The sequence below is a fragment of the Kogia breviceps genome, chromosome 1, assembly GCF_026419965.1.
Source record: "Kogia breviceps isolate mKogBre1 chromosome 1, mKogBre1 haplotype 1, whole genome shotgun sequence".
In the NCBI taxonomy this organism is placed as follows: domain Eukaryota; kingdom Metazoa; phylum Chordata; class Mammalia; order Artiodactyla; family Physeteridae; genus Kogia; species Kogia breviceps.
Window position 1 is genome coordinate 118,797,772 of NC_081310.1, and position 18,443 is coordinate 118,816,214.

General features: G+C 37.9%; 1 protein-coding gene across 2 annotated transcripts in view; it reads right to left on the reverse strand.

The window, feature by feature from the left end:
• The window catches only part of TRIM33 (tripartite motif containing 33), a 163,494-nt gene that overhangs the window by 129,265 nt on the left and 15,786 nt on the right, over positions 1-18,443 (reverse strand). The gene's annotated exons all lie outside the window — the stretch shown is intronic.

An 18,443-nucleotide genomic window follows, 5' to 3' on the forward strand; every position in this document is an offset into this window, starting at 1 on the left:
TAAAACATGACCAAACAATATATTCTCTCAAAGAAATCACTTCAAACAAAAGACGTAAGTACACTGAAAGCAAAAAGACAGGAAAAGATACATCATGAAGATATTAATTTTCTTAAAAAGCAGGACAGGAACACTTTTTGAAAAGGTAGTAGGAGGAGCTCTGCAGATACCTTCCTGGGGAAATAACCATAATCGGGAAAAATGATTTTTAAAAAAATAACCGTTTAAAGTCTCTGGAGGGGCTTCCCTAGTGGCGCAGTGGTTGAGAGTCCGCCTGCCAATGCAGGGGATACAGGTTCGTGCCCTGGTCCGGGAGGATCCCGCATGCCGCGGAGCAACTGGGCCAGTGAGCCATGGCTGCTGAGCCTGCGCATCCGGAGCCTGTGCTTCGCAATGGGAGAGGCCACAACCGTGAGAGGCCCGGGTACCGCAAATAAATAAATAATAAAGTCTCTGGAAATTGTCCTAAGAGCATACAGTTTAAAAGAAGAAAGGAAGAAAACATTTATTTAAGAAAAGCTACTAGATATTGGTGGATAAAACAGCAAGTCCGTGGCACTGAAGCCACAACCCACTGCCCACCTCCCCACCAACTCAACACGATGAAAGCAACACTCCAGGTAGATACAACCAAAAAGACCTTTCCCACAGGCTCCAAGTCAGTCTACAATACCTTCCCCCAAAGGGGCAGGCCATCAGCATTTCTAATCCTGCACAGCTCTGGACTGCAAATGCTAAATTCAAGGCAGTGCAACCAAGGGTCAGCAGTTCCCTTTCTCCATGCAGCCCCAATATATAAGGCACAACTCTATCCCAGGCACAGAAGGACTAAAATACTCTGGCAATTGGCTCCATGCCTAAGAGAGGCAAGTCAATAAGACCAGAGGCAACTGTACTTCACCTAGTATCCTGCTCATACAGTAGGGAAGTCACCCCAAAAAATGAGCCACTGGCCCCACCTACAGCTCCAGAGCAGTGACTCCGAGAATTTACACAGGGGAAGAGGCAGCCTATAAGAAGAAAAAGCTCTGAAGTTCCTCCGAGAAGAACTGACTTTACTTGGAAGAGAATATGCAAAAGTACAAACCTAAGAGCACTTCCTGAAAAAAAATTTTGGTGGCAAGCAACTAAGAGGAAGTTGAACTAATGATGAAAAATCTGAAAGAGAAATTAAGGAAACACTCCCATTTACCACTGCAACAAAAAGAATTAAATACCTAGGAAAAAACCTACCTAAGGAAACAAGAGACCTGTAGGCAGAAAACTATAAGACACTGATGAAAGAAATTAGAGATGATACAAACAGATAGATATACCATGTTCTTAGATTGGAAGAATCAACACTGTGAAAATGACTATACTACACAAACCTATCTACAGATTCAATGTAATCCCTATCAAACTACCAATGGCATTTTTCACAGAACTAGAACAAAAAGTTGCACAATTTGTATGGAAACACAAAATATGCTGAATAGAAAAGGCAATCTTGAGAAAGACAAATGGAACTGAAGGAATCAGGCTCCTGGACTTCGGACTATACTACAAAACGACAGTAATCAAGACAGTATGGTACTGACACAACAACAGAAACCTAGATCAGTGGAACAGGAAAGAAAGCCCAGAGATAAACCCATGCACACATGGTCACCTTACCTTTGAGAAAGGAGGCAAGAATACACAATGGAGAAAAGACAGCCTCTTCAGTAAGTGGTGCTAGGAAAACTGGACAGCTACACATAAAAGAATGAAATTAGAACACTCCCTAACACCATACACAAAAATAAGCTCAAACTGGATTAAAGACCTAAATGTAAGGCCAGACCCCATAAAACTCTTAAGAGGATATATAAGCAGAACACTCTATGATATAAATCAAAGCAAGATCCTTTTTGACCCACCACCTAGAGAAATGGAAAGAAAATCAAAATTAAACAAATGGGACCTAATGAAACTTAAAAACTTTTGCACAACAAAGGAAACCATAAAGAAGACGAAAAGACAACCCTCAGAATGAAAGAAAATATTTGCAAATGAAGCAACTGACAAAGAATTAATCTCCAAAGTTTACAAGCAGCTCATGCAGCTCAATATCAAAAAAACGAACAACCCAATCCAAAAATGGGCAGAAGACCTAAACAGACATTTCTCCAAAGATATAAAGATTGCCAACAAACACATGAAAGGATGCTCAGCATCACTAATCATTAGAGAAATGCAAATCAAAACTACAATGAGGTATCACCTCACATGGGTCAGAATGGCCATCACCAAAAAATCTACAAACAATAAATGCTGGAGAGGGTGTGGAGAAAAGGGAACCCCCTTGCTCTGTTGGTGGCAATGTAAATTGGCACAGCCACTATGGAGAACAGTATGGAGGTTCCTTAAAAAACTAAGAATAGAACTACCATACGACCTAGCAATCCCACTACTGGGCATATACTCTGAGAAAACCATAATTCAAAAAGTCATGTACCACAATGTTCACTGCAGCTGTATTTACAATTGCCAGGACATGGAAGCAAGCTAAGTTTCCATCGACAGATGAATGGATAAAGATGATGTGGCACATATATACAATGGAATATTACTCAGCCACAAAAATAAACGAAATTGAGATATTTGTAGTGAGGTGGATGGACCTACAGACCGTCATACAGAGTGAAGTAACTCAAAAAGAGAAAAACAAATACCAAATACCGTATGCTAACACATATATATGGAATCTGAAAAACAAAAAGTTCTCAAGAACCTAGGGACAGGACAGGATTAAAGACGCAGACGTAGAGAATGGACTTGAGGACCAGGGAGGGGGCAGGGTAAGCTGGGACAAAGTGAGAGAGTGGCATGGACATATATACACTACCAAATGTAAAACAGACACCTAGTGGGAAGCAGCCACATAGCACAGGGAGATCAGCTCAGTGCTTTGTGTCTACCTAGAGGGATGGGATAGGGAAGGTAGGAGGGAGATGCAAGAGGGAGGAGATATAGGGATATATGTATACGTACAGCTGATTCACTCACTATGTTTTACAGCAGAAACTAACACACCATTGTAAAGCAATTATACTCCAATAAAGACGTTTTAAAAAATTGATGCAGAAATAAAATATACATTTAAATATGAAAACAGGGCTTCCCTGGTGGCGCAGTGGTTGCGAGTCCACCTGCTGATGCGGGGGACACGGGTTCGTGCCCCGGTCTGGGAGGATTCCACATGCCACGGAGCAGCTAGGCCCATGAGCCATGGTCGCTGAGCCTGCGCGTCTGGAGCCTGTGCTCCACAACGGGAGAGGCCACAACAGTGAGGCACATGAACCACAAAAAAAAAAAAAAAAAAAAAAAAAACGAAAACAAAAGTAAGAGGAAGTTAATACATTCAAGAGAAAAATAAGCTAAACCACAGGCCAACTGTTTATCAGAGACCCAAGGAAACTAAATAGGAGCCCACCTGGGGTCCTAACAAACCTCAGAGACAACCTCAAAAACTACCTTGGAAAGGGGTCTGAATTACATTGTAACAGACTATGGAAAAAGTTCTGTCCCAGGGCACTGTCAGAAACAACAGAGAAGGACTTCCCTGGTGGTACAGTGGTTAAGAATCTGCCTGCCCATTCAGGGTACACAGCCTCGATCCCCGGTCCGGAAAGATCCCACATGCCGTGGAGCAACTAAGCCCATGAGCCACAAATACTGAGCCCACGTGCCACAACTCCTGAAGCCCATGCACCTAGAGCCTATGCTCCACAACAAGAGAACCCACCACAATGAGAAGCCCACACACTGCAACGAAGAGTAGCCCCCCCTTGCCGCAACTAGAGAAAGCCTGCAGGCAGCAACAAAGACCCAACGCAGCCAAAAATAAATAAACAAATAAATTTATTAAAGGAAAAAAAGAAAGAAACAACAGAGCAACCAGACCACGATTAGCAGAGCCTAACAGCTTGGTATGATATCAAGAGAGGTAGAGAGTTTAACAGATCAAGAAAATAAACAAAGAGCCCACCTAAAATCATGATATCCCAGGGTGACTACACATGCCCAAGATTAAGCCCTCTGACAAGAGATAACAGAGGCTTCACACTGTAGTGGGAAATAAAGTTGACTTCACTAAAATGATCCTGTCGAGTCACTAAACAAATAAACCAACTGGCAGCCCTGGAGGTGGGGGAGATTAGTATCACAAAATAAGGTAGAAATGGAAAAATGGAAGAACAAAGGATATGAGAAAAAGCAAAATGGCAGGCATAAATCCAAGTATATCAACAGTAACATTAAGTGTAAATAGATTAAAAAATCCAACCAAAAGACAGTGATTGTTAGGCTGAATTAAAAACAAAAACAAAAATAAGACCCAACTACAAACTGTTTACAAAAGATACAATTTAGATTCAAATACATAAATAGGTTCAAAGTAGAAGGGTAAGAAAACATATCATACAAACAGCAACCGTAAGAAAGATAATGGCTATACTAATTACAGTACTTCTTAATCCCCAGAATCTGTTGAAGAATGAAAGACTAATGTACAAAACTCAATTATATTTTTATGCAGTGAATGAATAAGGAACATGAAGTAACAGACAATTCAAAAAAAAAAATGAAATTAAGAAGAGAATTTCACTTGCAAGAGCATTAGAAAGAACACAGTACATTTGACCCTGAACTGCATGGGTTTGAACAGCACTTACACATGGCTTTTTTTTTAAATTGTTTTTTTTTTAAATTTTTGGCTGCATTGGGTCTTTGTTGCTGTACACGAGCTTTTTCTCTAGTTGTGGCAAGCGGGGGCTACTCTTCGTTGCAGTGTGCGGGCTTCTCATTGCAATGGCTTCTCTTGTTGCGGAGCACGGGCTCTAGGCACGTGGGCTTCCATAGTTGTGGCTCACAGGCTCTAGAGCACAGGCTCAGTAGTTGTGGAGCACAGGCTTAGTGGCTCTGTGGCATGTGGGATCTTCCTGGACCAGGGCTCGAACCCGTGTCCCTGCATTGGAGGTGGATTCTTAACCACTGCATCACCAGGGAGGCCCATGGATTTTTTTCCAGTAGTAAATACTACAGTACCACACATTTCACGGTTGGTTGAATCTACAGATGCAGAACCATGGATATGGAGAAAACAAACTGCTTATACGGAGGGTCGACTATAAGTTATACACAGATTTTTGCCTGCTCAGAGGATTGGCACCCCAACTCCCATAATGTTCAAGGGTAAACTGTACTTAGAAATAAATTTCTTAAAGCATAAAACCTGTATTCTGAAAACTATAACATATTGTTGAAAGAAATTACAGAAAACCTAAATACAGGCATACCTCGAGATATTGTGGGTTTGGTTCCAGACCATCACAATAAAGTGAGTATCACAATAAAGCAAGTCACACGAATTTTCTGGTTTCCAGGTGCATATAAAAGCTATGTTTATACTATACTGTAGTCTATTAAGTGTGCAACAGCATCAAGTATTTTAAAAAATATACATACACATATCTTAATTTTAAAATACTTTACTGCTGAAAATGCTAACCATCATCTGAGCCTTCAGCAAGTCATAATCTTTTTGCTGGTGGAGGGTTTGAAATACTGCAATTACCAAAATATGACAGATACATGAAGTGTGCAAATGCTGTTGGAAAAATGGTGCTGACTAACTTGCTTGATGCAGGGTTTCCACAAAACTTCAATCTGTAAAAAAACGCAGTATTTGCAAAGCACAACAAAGCAAAGTATGCCCCTGTAAATGTAAAGATGTCCCAGATTCATGAATCAGAAAACTTAATATTAAGATGGCAAAACTCCTCAAAACTGGCTTACAAATTCAACATAATTTCTATCAAAATCCCAGATGACTTTTTTGTAGAAATCAACAAGCCAATATTTGACTTCCCAAACTTATATGGAAAGTCAAGGGACCTAGAATAGAAGAGCTAAAATAATCTTGAAAAAAAAACAAAGATGGAGACTTACTACCAATTTCAAATCTTACTACAAAACTACAATGAGCAACACAATTTGGTTCAGGCATAAAGATGCACATCAACAGTCATCCCCCAGTATTCATGGGGGATTGGTTCCAGGACCCTCATGGATACCAAAATCCACAGATGCTCAAGTTCCTTTTATAAAATGAAATAATATTTGTATATAACCTACACACATCCTTCCATATACTTTAAATCATCTTTCAATTTCTTATAATACCTAATACAATGTAAATGCTATGTAACTAGTTGTAAATACAATGTAAATGCTATGTAACTAGTTGCCAGGTTGGTTTTGCTCTTTGCAACTTTCTAAAAAATTTTTTCCAAATATTTTCTACCTGCAATTGGTTGAATCCATAGATGTGAAAGCTGCAGATATGGAGGGCCAACTGTAGATGGATGCAATGGAATTAAGAGTCCCGAAATAAAAATTCACTTTTATGGGTGCTAAGACAATTCAACAGGGAAAGAATAGCCCTTGCAATAAATGGTACTGGGACAGGTGTTCCCTGATAGTCTAGTGGTTAGAATGCTTGGCTTTCACTGCTGTGGCCCAGGTTCAATCCCTGGTCGGGGAACTGAGATCCCATAAGCCTTGAGGTGTGGCCAAAAAATAAACTAATTAAAAAAAAAAAAAATGGTACAGGGACAATGAGTAAGCACATTAAAAAAAAAAACTGAAGCTGGATCTTTACCTCACACACAAATTTTACATACAAAAATTATTCAAGTGCATCATTGATCCCAAAGTAAGAGATAAAACTGTAAAGTTTTTTTTTTTAAAAGGAGTACATTTTCATGATCTTGGGTTAGGAAATGGTATTTTAGATATGACATCAAACACAAAAGCACAGGAAAAAAATATTAAACTGGACTTCAGCACAAAAGTTTTTGTGCTGCCAACACTATGAATGCAATCCATGCCAAAGAGTTGTATGCTTAATAATGCATAAAGTGGCAAATTTTATTACATCTTTTTCCACAATAAAAAAGTTTAAAAAAATAGCAAGATGTTAAAAAAAAATACTGGGTGGCAAATGATACCATCAAAACAGTGAAAGAAAATACACATGCAAGTCGGATATAAGGGTTTACTATCGAGAATATATAAAGAACTCTGACAACCTAATAACATCAAATAATCCAATTAAATAATGGGCAAAAGTCAGAACAGACATTTCCTTAAAGAAGATATACTAATACAGTAAGCACCTGAGAAGATGCTCAACATCATTAGCCATCAGGAAAATGCAAATCAAAACCACGATGATGAGACACCACCTCACACCCACTGGGATGCCTCTAATAAAAAAGAGAATAACAACTGTTAGGAAGATTATGGGGAAAAAAATGGAACCTTCATACACACTGCTAATGGGATATTGCAAAATATTAGACACACTGGAAAACAGGCAGTTCCTAAAAAGATTAAGTATAGAGTTACAATATAACCCCAAAACTCCACTCCTAAATACATATACAAGTAAAGTTGGGAATTTCCTGGTTTAAGAATCCGCCAGCCAATTCAAGGGACACAGGTTCGATCCCTGGTCCGGGAAGATCCCACATGCCGAGGAAGAACTAAGCCTGTGTGCCGTTATTAACTACTGAGCCTGCGCTCTAGCGCCCACAAGCCAAAACTACTGAAGCCCGAGCACCTAGAGCCCGTACTCCACAACAAGAAGCCACCTTGATGAGAAGCCCGGCCTGCGCACCACAACAAAGAGTAGCCACCCACTTGCTGCAACTAGAGAAAGCTCACCCACAGCAACAAAGACCCAATGCAGCCAAAAAAAAGAAAAATCTGTTTACCTTTAAAAATAAAAAAAGAAAAGTTAAAACAGGGACTTCCCTGGTAGCACAGCGGACAGGACTCCGAGCTCCCAATGCAGAGGGCCCAGGTTCGATTCCTGATCAGGGAACTAGATCCCACATGCATGCTGCAACTAAGAGTTTGCATGCTACAACTAAGGAGCCTGCGAGCCACAACTAAGGAGCCCACCTGCCGCAACTAAGACCTGGGGCAACCAAATAAATAAATTTTTTTTAAGAAAAAAGGAAAAGTTAAAACATATGTTCATGCAAAAATTTGTACAAAAATGTTCACAGCAACATTATTCATAATAGTCCAAAAAGGAGAAGGAACTCAAATGTCCATCAACTGATAAATAAACAAAACATAGGACAGCCATAAAACGGAGTATTATTCAAGCCTAAAAAGAATAATGTGGGACTTCCCTGGTGGTCCAGTGGCTAAGGCGCCACGCTCCCAATGCAGAGGGCCCTGGTCAGGGAACTAGATCCAATACGCCACAACCAGAGATCCACATGCCATAACTAAAACTAAAAGATCCAGCTTAGATAGATAAGATAGATATAGACAAATAGATATTTTTTTTAAAAAAGAATAATGTGCTAACACTGCTACAGCATGTATGAACCTTGAAAGCTTTGTGCCAAATAAAAGAAGCAAGTTACAGGGATTCCCTGGCAGTCCAGTGGTTAGGACTTCACACTCTCACTGCCAGGGCCCCGGGTTCGATCCCTGGTTGTGGAACTAAGATCCTGTAAGTCAAGGGACGCAGCCAAATTTTTAAAAAAGCAGCAGCAGACTATATACTCCATGATCCCACTTCTATGAAACGTGCAGAACAGGCAAATCTATAGACACAAAAAAGTAGATCAGTGGTTGTCTAGATCCGGAGTGGGTATTATGGGTAAATGGGGAGTGACCATTAATGGGTACAGGGTTTCTTGGATGATAAAAAATTTTCTAAAATTGACTGAGGTGATGGTTACACAACTCTGTGAATATGCTAAAATCCATTGAGCTGTACACTTCAAATATATGAATTACAATCAGCCCTCCATATCAGCGGGTTCCTCATCTGCAGATTCAACCAACCATGGATAAAAAACATTCAAAAAGAAAAAACTTCCAGAAAATTCCAAAAAGCAAAACTTTAATTTGCCATGTGCTGGCCACTATTTACATAGCATTTACATTGTGTTAGATGTCATAAGTAATCTAGAGATAATTTAAAGTACATAAAAGAACAGGTTACATGCAAATACTATAGATTTCAGAACAAAAAATAAAATATCTCCAAGATACAATTTTAAATGAAAAAACTGGGGACCTCCCTGGTGGTCCAGTGGGTTAAGACTCCTGATGCAGTGGGCCTGGGTTCGATCCCTGGTCAGGGAACTAGATCCCACATGGATGCCACAACTAAACATGCTGCAACAAAGATCCCGCATGCCTCAAATAAGACCCGTCCCAGCCAAAATGAATAAATAAATTTTTAAAAAAATAAATGAAAAATTTTAATGCTTCCATTTACATAAAACAGAAAAATGATTTTGGGTTTTTTTTCTTTTATTTTTTATTCTTTTTTTTTAACTTTTTATTTTATATTGGAGTATAGCCAATTAACAATGCTGTGAGTTTCAGGTGCACAGGCAAAGGGACTCAACCATACATATACACATATCCATTCTCCCCCAAACTCCCCTCCCATTCAGGCTGCCACATAATATTGAGCAAGTTCCCTGTGCTATACAGTAGGTCCTTTTTGGTTATCCATTTTAAACACAGCAGTGTGACTTTTATTTGTATTTACATAGGGTCAGGTCTCATTATTCACAGCAGTTATGTTTTATAAAGTAGCTGCAAAAAGGAATTAGTGGATACTGAACCATCACTAGGAGAAACACAGGGTTAGGTTCCTGCGAGACTCTGGTCAGAACATTTAAATCAACCAATCAATACACTATCTTGTTTTATGTGTATTTCTGTTTAATATACTTTAGTTAATATATTGGGTTTGCCAAAATGTTCCTTTGGTTTTTTCCATATGATGGCTCTAGTAGTACTTAGTTGTTTTTAACTTCATTCGAAACAGTTTTGTTAGACTGTATTGTGACAGCTGTCATATCAGCATCCATTTAAAAAAAAACTTATCAAAATTGGTACATTTTTGTGTTGCCATTTTAATATTGAAGATGGAAGAAAAAAAGCAACATTTTTGGCCTATTATGCTTTATTATTTCAAGAAAGATAAAAACACAACTGAAATGCAAAAAAAGATTTGTGCAGTGTATAGAGAAGGTGCTGTGACTGACTGAATATGTCAAAAGTGGTTTGTGAAGTTTCATGCTGGAGATTTCTCGCTGGATGATGCTCCACGGTTGGGTAGACTAGTTGAAGTTGATTGCGACCAAATCAAGACGTTGAGAAACTCAATGTTATACCACGCAGGAGACAGCCGACATACTCAAAATATCCAAATCAAGCGTTGAAAATCATTTGCACCAGCTTGGTTATGTTAATTGCTTTGATGTTTGGGTTCCACATAAGCGAAAAAAACCTTCATGACCGTATTTCTGCATGCAATTCTCTACTGAAACGTAACCAAAACTTTCCATTTTTAAAACAAATTGTGATGGGCAATGAAAAGTGGATACTGCACAATAATGTGGAATGGAAGAGATCATAAGGCAAGTGAAATGAACCACCACAAACCACACCAAAGGCCGGTCTTCATCCAAAGAAAGTGATGTTGTGTATATGATGAGACTGGAAGAGCGTCCTCTATTATGAGCTCCTTCCAGAAAACCAAACGATTAATTCCAACAAGTACTGCTCCCAATTAAACCAACTGAAAGCAGCACTCGGCAAAAAGCATCCAGAATTAGTCAACAGAAAACGCATAATCTACCATCAGGATGACGCAAGACCACATGTTTCTTTGATGACCAGGCAAAAACTGTTACAGCTTGGGTGGGAAGTTCTGATTCATCTGCCATACTCACCAGACATTGCATCTTTGAACTTCCATTTATTTTGGTCTTTAAAAATTCTCTTAATGGAAAAAATTTCAATTCCCTGGAAGACTGTAAAAGGCATCTGGAACAGTTCTTTGCTCAAAAAGAAAAAAGTTTTGGGAACACAGAATTATGAAGTTGCCTGAAAAATGGCAGAAGGTAGTGGAACAAAATGATGAATATGTTGCTCAATAAAGTTCCTGATGAAAACGAAAAATGTGCCTTTTAAAAATATATTTATTTATTTATTTGGCTGTGCTGGGTCTTAGTTGCAGCAGGTGGACTCCTTAGTTGTGGCTCACAGACTCCTTAGTTGTGGCATGCAAACTCTTAGTTGCAGCATGCATGTGGGATCTAGTTCCCTGACCAGGGATTGAACCCAGCCCCCTGCATTTGGAGCACGGAGTCTTCTTAACCACTGCGCCACCAGGGAAGTCCCAAATGTGTCTTTTATTTTTACTTTAAAACCAAAGGAACTTTTTGGCCAACCCAATATAATCTTGGTTCATTAACACTGAATTAAAGCCAAAAGCACTATAATTCCAATAATACTATAAATCTCTGAAAAAAGCTTATCTAACATGTATTTTCTCAATAAAGCACAGTTTTCTTGCACTTAAGAACACTAGAGAGGGAATTCCCTGGCAGTCCAGTGGTTAGGACTCTGTGCTTTCACCATCAGGGCCCGGGTCCAATCCCTGGTCGGGGAACTAAGATCCCACAAGCAAGGGATGTGAAGTGCAGCAAAAAACAAAAACAAAAACAAAAAACCCTCAAGAGCACTTCCCCTCTATGCTTGGGGGCCATTTTAAGCAGTGAAAATACCAATCAAAAGAGCACAAAAATGAGAAAAGCATAGCACAAAAGAGACCACAAGGAGGACTGGAGTTTCCAGCATGAAACCTGAAAAGAAGGCAGAATATTACCATGTTCTCCCTAAGCTTGGAACACATGCGTGGAACAACTGGAATTTTTTGCCACTTTGCACGTGTCACAAATGAGAAAGTGCCACAATTACTGATTTGGGGGTTACAAATAAATTTTAGTGAGTAGATAAATTCTAAAATACCGAATTCACAAATACTGAGAATTGAGTCTATATAGTTTTTAAATCTCTGCAAGGAAAAACAAACTTTTTTAAACTACTTTTTTATTGTGGTAAAAATATATATACATAAAATTTGCCATTTTAACCATTTTCAGGTATCCAATTCTACAGCATTGAACTACATTCACAAAGTTATATAACCATCTAACCATCACTGCCAAACTGTTTTCCACAGTGGCAACAGCACCCTACATTCCCATCAGCAATGTACAAGAGTTCTAATTTCTCCATATCCTTGCCAACACTTTGATTTCTTTATTAGACACACCCTAGTAGATGTGAAGTGGTATCTCATGATTTTGATTTACATCTCTAATGACTAATGATCTTGAGCATCTTTTCATGTGTTTATTGGCCACATGTCTTCTTTGGAGAACTGTCTATTCAGATCTTTTGCTCATTATTTAATTGAATTTTGTCTAAATTATGTTGTAAGCATTCTTTATATATTCCAGGTACTAGATTCTTATCTGAATCTCCTATTCTTGTAGGTTGTTTTTTCATCTTCTTGACAATGTCCTTTGATGTACAAAATTTTAATTTTGATTAAGTCCAGTTTATCAACTTTTTCTTTTGTTCCTCATGCTTTTGCTGTTATATTAAGAATCCACTACCAAATCCAAAGTCATGAAAATTTATCTCTATGTTTTCTTTTTAGAGTTTTATGGGTTTAGCTTTTATATTTAGGTTGTTGATCCATTTTGAGTTCATTTTTTTAATATGGTGGGAGGCAGGGGTCCAACTTCATTCTTTTGCATGTGGAAAATCCAGTTGTTCCAACATCATTTGTTGAAGAAACTATTCTTTCCCCCACTAAATGGATTTGGCACCCCTGTCAAAAATCATCTGGATGTACTGGGAGGACAAATAGACTATTAACACATGTTATATATTGGGGGAGATAGGAACTGGATGAAGACAAGAAGTGGAAAGAAGGCTTCTCACTATTTACCTCTGTATACTTTTTAAACATTTGAGCCACGTGAAAGTACTACTTATTCAAAAGCTAAAATAAATTCAAGTTTTAAAAATACAATTAAATAGGCAAGCCACAGAATATGATGTATATCTGACAAAGGACTTATGCTTGGAATATATAAAAAATTCCACAAAAGCATCTGGGAAAAGGCAGACAACCCATAAGAAAAAAAATATGGGTACAACTTGAACAGGCATATCACAATAAAAGATATCCAAAGGCCAATAAACATAAAAAAAGCGTTCTCGATTTTACAGTTTATCAGGGAAGTGCAAATTAAACTGCAATGCTATCCTACTACACTACACACCCATCAGAATGGCTAAAATGTCAAAGACTGATAATGTCACATCTTAGTAAGAATGTAAGGCAATTAATTTCAAACACTACTGGCAGACGTGTAAATTGATATAACCACTTAAGAAAACTGTTTGGCAATATCTAGTAAAGTTGAACTCATGTGCAACTTATGACTCGGCAAGTCCATGGTAAGATACGTAATCAACAGAATGTGTGCATATGTTCCCCAAAAGACATGTTAAATGAACACATTCATAATAGTAAAAAACTATAAACTCAAATGTCCACCGACATCTGAATGGATGAATAAATTTCAGTATATTTATACAATGAATGCTGTGAAGACAATGAACAAACTACAGTCATAAGCAATGTGAATAATCTCACAATGCTGAGCAAAAGCAGTCAGTCACAAACTAGTACATACTGTTTAGTTCTATTTAAATAAAATTTCAACACAGGCATATTAACCCACAGTGTTAGAAGTTAGGTTAATAGGTAGTAACGGGAAGGGGACACAAAGAGTACAGGCTTATAGGGTGCTAATAACATACTTTCTCACTCTGGTTGCTAGACTTACAAATGTGTTTATGCGTATTTACTGAACTCTATGCTTTTGATTTTTATACTTTTCATCTATGTATATTTCAATAGCACATTACTTTAAAATTGCACACATCATTAAAAATAAACCAATATTTTAGCCTCCCATCACAAAACTCTGTATGAGCAAATCTGTTTACTACCTTGACCATACTCTCTACTGAAAAGGCAGTTTTCATACAACTTTTCTTTGGCATGAGATTGCCTTTTCCCAAGCTTCTCCAAGGATTAAGCAAGTTGTGTCATGTTTTATGTCACATTAAATGACCCACTGGACTCAACAGTTAGATCAAACAGACATCAAATGTGCCTTTGTAACAAAAATTAATTTTACACTTCAGAATCTGGCAGTAGACCTGTGAAGTGCTCAAGCGTAACATGCTGCTATGACACATCAACTGAGAACCATTCACCTAATTCCATTTTGAACATGTAAAAACTTGAGTGTTTTTAAAAGTGAGAAGAACAGGTAGGTAAATTTCAGAAGTATATTATAATATGAGTTTGGTACAGAATTAGTAAAATTCTGAAGGTACCTATACCATCACTTAAACAGACTTTTGTGAACTTACTAATCACCATTTTTCAGCATTTCAATCACTTTACCAAATTTGACTAGACAATTCTCTTACTTTTTCCCTTACTAGTAAAAATACGAGTCATTCTAATGATACTTAATTCTTTTTTTAAATTTTTTTTTCGAGGCAAGGAATACGACTTTATTTGGGAAGCCGGCAGACTGAGAAGATGGCAGACTAGTGTCTCTGAAAAACCATCTTCTAATGATGCTTAATTCTTATTAAAATATTACAATATCACTTACTGAAACACTCTAAAGGAAAAAGTTTACATAAATAGTTAAGCTTTTATAACTATGATTTCTAACTAATTATAAATTAATTATATCCAACTCAAATAAAAGTAACTAGCCAGATTCCGAATAAGGGCAAAGGTAGAAAAGCGGCAGTCTGGTATCATCTGATCAGGAAGGAGTATTTTTTAAGTTTAAATTTTACTGCTTTTAGGCAAGGCAAGCTTTGATACTCTGTAAGCCTTCACTAGCTGCCCTGGAAGGCATCTATCTGAGGCTGGTCTGTTCTCTCCACACGGGAGAGCCACATTTAGGTAAAATTTTACCTCTCTGCTTCAGTTCATTTGTTTAAAAAACAAAAGAGAATAATATTACCTGAGAAAATTTTATAAGCAAATAAAATAACAAAAAAAATTTAAACTGAAGCTGATGTTATTCTACAGGTAAGGAGCATGAAGTCTAGTCAGATTCAAATAAACCTACCCTTATCTAATTCTCTCCTGCCATTACTAATTCAGATACCCCACCTTGAAACTATACAACAAAGTAGGGAATGGAAAATAGAGAAAGAAAATTGGATCAAAGTTAAAACAGCCTGGATTACAGCCAAAAGCCTAGGAGCCAAAATCAGTCACATTGTATGCACATGAGAAGGGAGACCATCACCTGCCAACCAACATTAAGAGCGAAAGCTGTGAATTTCAGCCATGGCTAATCTCTACTTCTGAGCCATATTTCAAAGTAAAAAGCTGTGGTTTCATTTTTTTATTTTTAAGAAATTCTGCCACGATGAAATACTTTATTCTAAATTTTCTAATTTCTCTGTCCATTGCTTTCCCGTGAATTGCGAATATCATGTCCCATACTTAGTCTGGTATTGTCCACATATGTTATACTTTCTTAGCAAAGCTATATGGTAAAAGTGCATAATAAACACTTTGCCACTAAAGGAAAATAACCCACATTCCACTGTGTCTTAAAAGTGTGACATTTGAAATCCACATTTCTCTTTTCTTGTTTGAAAATATAAGTATGCACTGGTAACAAGTATTTTTGTAAATGTCATGCTATACTTATACATATGCCTATCAAGTTATAACTATTTCACGGCAATTTGTTGTGCACCAAAAGTCATTACAAAGCAATAAATACCATATACAGCCTTTCTCACAACTACTCATTTTGCCACTGTAGCATGAAAGCAGTTATACACAATATATAAAAAACGGGCTTAAGAGTATCCCAAAAATTTAACATGAAAACAAATTTGAATTTCATAAAATTTTCATATTACAAAGTATTCTTCTTTTGATATTTTTTCAATGACTTAAAAATGTACAAATCATTCCTAGCCCACGAGTCATATAAAACCAGGCAGCAGGAAGGTGGTGTAATAAGAGGACGTGGAATTTGCTTCTCCTCACAACTAGGGCACCTACCAGGAACCGGTGGGGGACCACGGACTCCTAAGGGCACAGGAGGAAGCCCCAGCAACTGGTTGTTTCAATCAAAGTGTTACTTTTCCTAACATTTTTTATCTTTCTAATTTTATTTTGCTTTCTATTCTTTGACATTGTACTGCTCCATTTTTTCTTTCCTTTTTTTTTTTTTTTAACCATGCCCTGAAGCTTGTGGGATCGTGGTTCCCAGGCCAGAGGTCGGGCCCGAGCTCCTGTGGTGGGAGTTCTGAGTCCAAACCACTGGACTAACAGAGAACCTCAGAGGCCAGGGAATATCAATTGGAGAAAGGCCTCCCGGAGGTCCTCATCTCAGCACCAAGACCCGGCTCTATCCAATTGCCTGCAAACTCCAGTGCTGGACGTCTCGGGCCAAACAGCCAGTAAGACAGGAATACAGCACCACCCATAAAAATAAACAAACAAACAAACAAAAAAAAAAATTTGTTACAGAGGAAGGAGCAAGGAGAAAACCTACAAGACCAAATAAACCAAGACAAAATAGGCAACCTATCTGAAAAAAAATTTGGAGTAATGGAAGTAAACATGATCCAAAATATCGGAAACAAAGTGGAGAAAACACAAGAAACATTTAACTAAGATGAAGAACTAAAAAGGAAACAGTGATGAACAACACAATTACTAAAATTAAAAATACTCGAGTAGGAATCAATAAAAGAATAACTGAGGCAGAAGAACGGATAAATGAGCTGGAAGATAAAATGGTGGAAATAACTGCCAGGGAGCAGAAGAAAAAAGAATGAACAGAAAGCAGGACAGTCTCAGAGACCTCTGGAACAACATTAAACGCACCAACACTCAAATTACAGAGGTCCCAAAAGAAGAAGAGAAGAAAGGGTCTGAGAAAATATTTGAAAAGATTTTAGTCGAAAACTTCCCTAACATGGGAAAGGAAACAGTCAATCAAGTCCAGGAAGCACAGAGAGAACCATACAGGATACACCCAAAGAGAAACAAGCTGAGACACATACTAATCAAACTATCAAAAATTAAATACAAAGAAAAAATACTGAAAGCAGCAAAGGAAAAGCAACAAATAACATAAAAGGGAATCCCCAGAAGGTTAACAACTGATCTTTCAGCAGAAACTGCAAGCCAGAGGGGAGTGGCAGGACATATTTAAAGTGATGAAAGGGGGTTTCCCTGGTGGCACAGTGGTTGAGAGTCCACCTGCCGATGCAGGGGACATGTTCGCGCCCCAGCCCGGGAAGATTCCACATGCCGCGGAGCAGCTAGGTCCATGAGCCATGGCCGCTGAGCCTGTGCGTCTGGAGCCTGTGCTCTGCAACGGGAGAGGCCACAGCAGTAAGAGGCCCGCATACCACAAAAACAATAAATAAATAAATAAAAATAAATAAAGTGATGAAAAGGAAAAACCTACAACCAAGATTACTCTACCCAGCAAGGATCTCATTCAGATTCCATGGAGAAATTAAAACTTTTACAGGCAAGCAAAAGTTAAGAGAATTCAGCACCACCAAACCAGCTCTACAACAAATGCTAAAGGAATTTCTCTAGGCAGAAAACACAAGAAAAGGAAAAGACCTACAATAACAAACCCAAAACAATTAAGAAAATGGTAATAGGAACATACATATTGATAACGACCTTAAATGTAAATGGATTAAATACTCCAACCAAAAGACACAGACTGGCTGGATGGATACAAAAACAAGGCCTGTACATATGCTGTCTACAAGAGACCCAAATCAGACCTAGGGACGCATACAGAATGAAATTCAGGGCATGGAAAAAGATATTCCATGCAAATGGAAATCAAAAGAAAGCTGGAATAGCAATTCTCATATCAGACAAAATGGACATTAAAATAAAGACTATTGCAAGAGACAAAGAAGGACACTACATAAAGATCAAGGAATCAATCCAAGAAGAAGACATAACATTGTAAATATTTATGCACCCAATACAGGAACACCTCAGTACATAAAGCAAATGATAACACGCATAAAAGGGGAAATCAACAGTAACAAAATAATACCAGGGGACGTTAACACCCCACTTTCACCAATGGACAGATCACTCAAAGTGAAAATAAATAAGGAAACACAAGCTTTAAAGGACACATTAAATAAGATGGACTTAATTGATATTTATAGGACATTCCATCCAAAAACAACAGAATACACTTTCTTGTCAAGTGCTCATGGAACATTCTCCAGGACAGACCATTATCTTGGGTCACAAATCAAGCCTTGGTAAATTTAAGAAAATTGATATCGTATCAAGTATCTTTTCTGAACACAATGCTATGAGGCTAAATATCAGTTTCAGAAAGAAAACTGTAAAAAATACAAACACATGGAGGCTAAACAATATGCTACTAAAT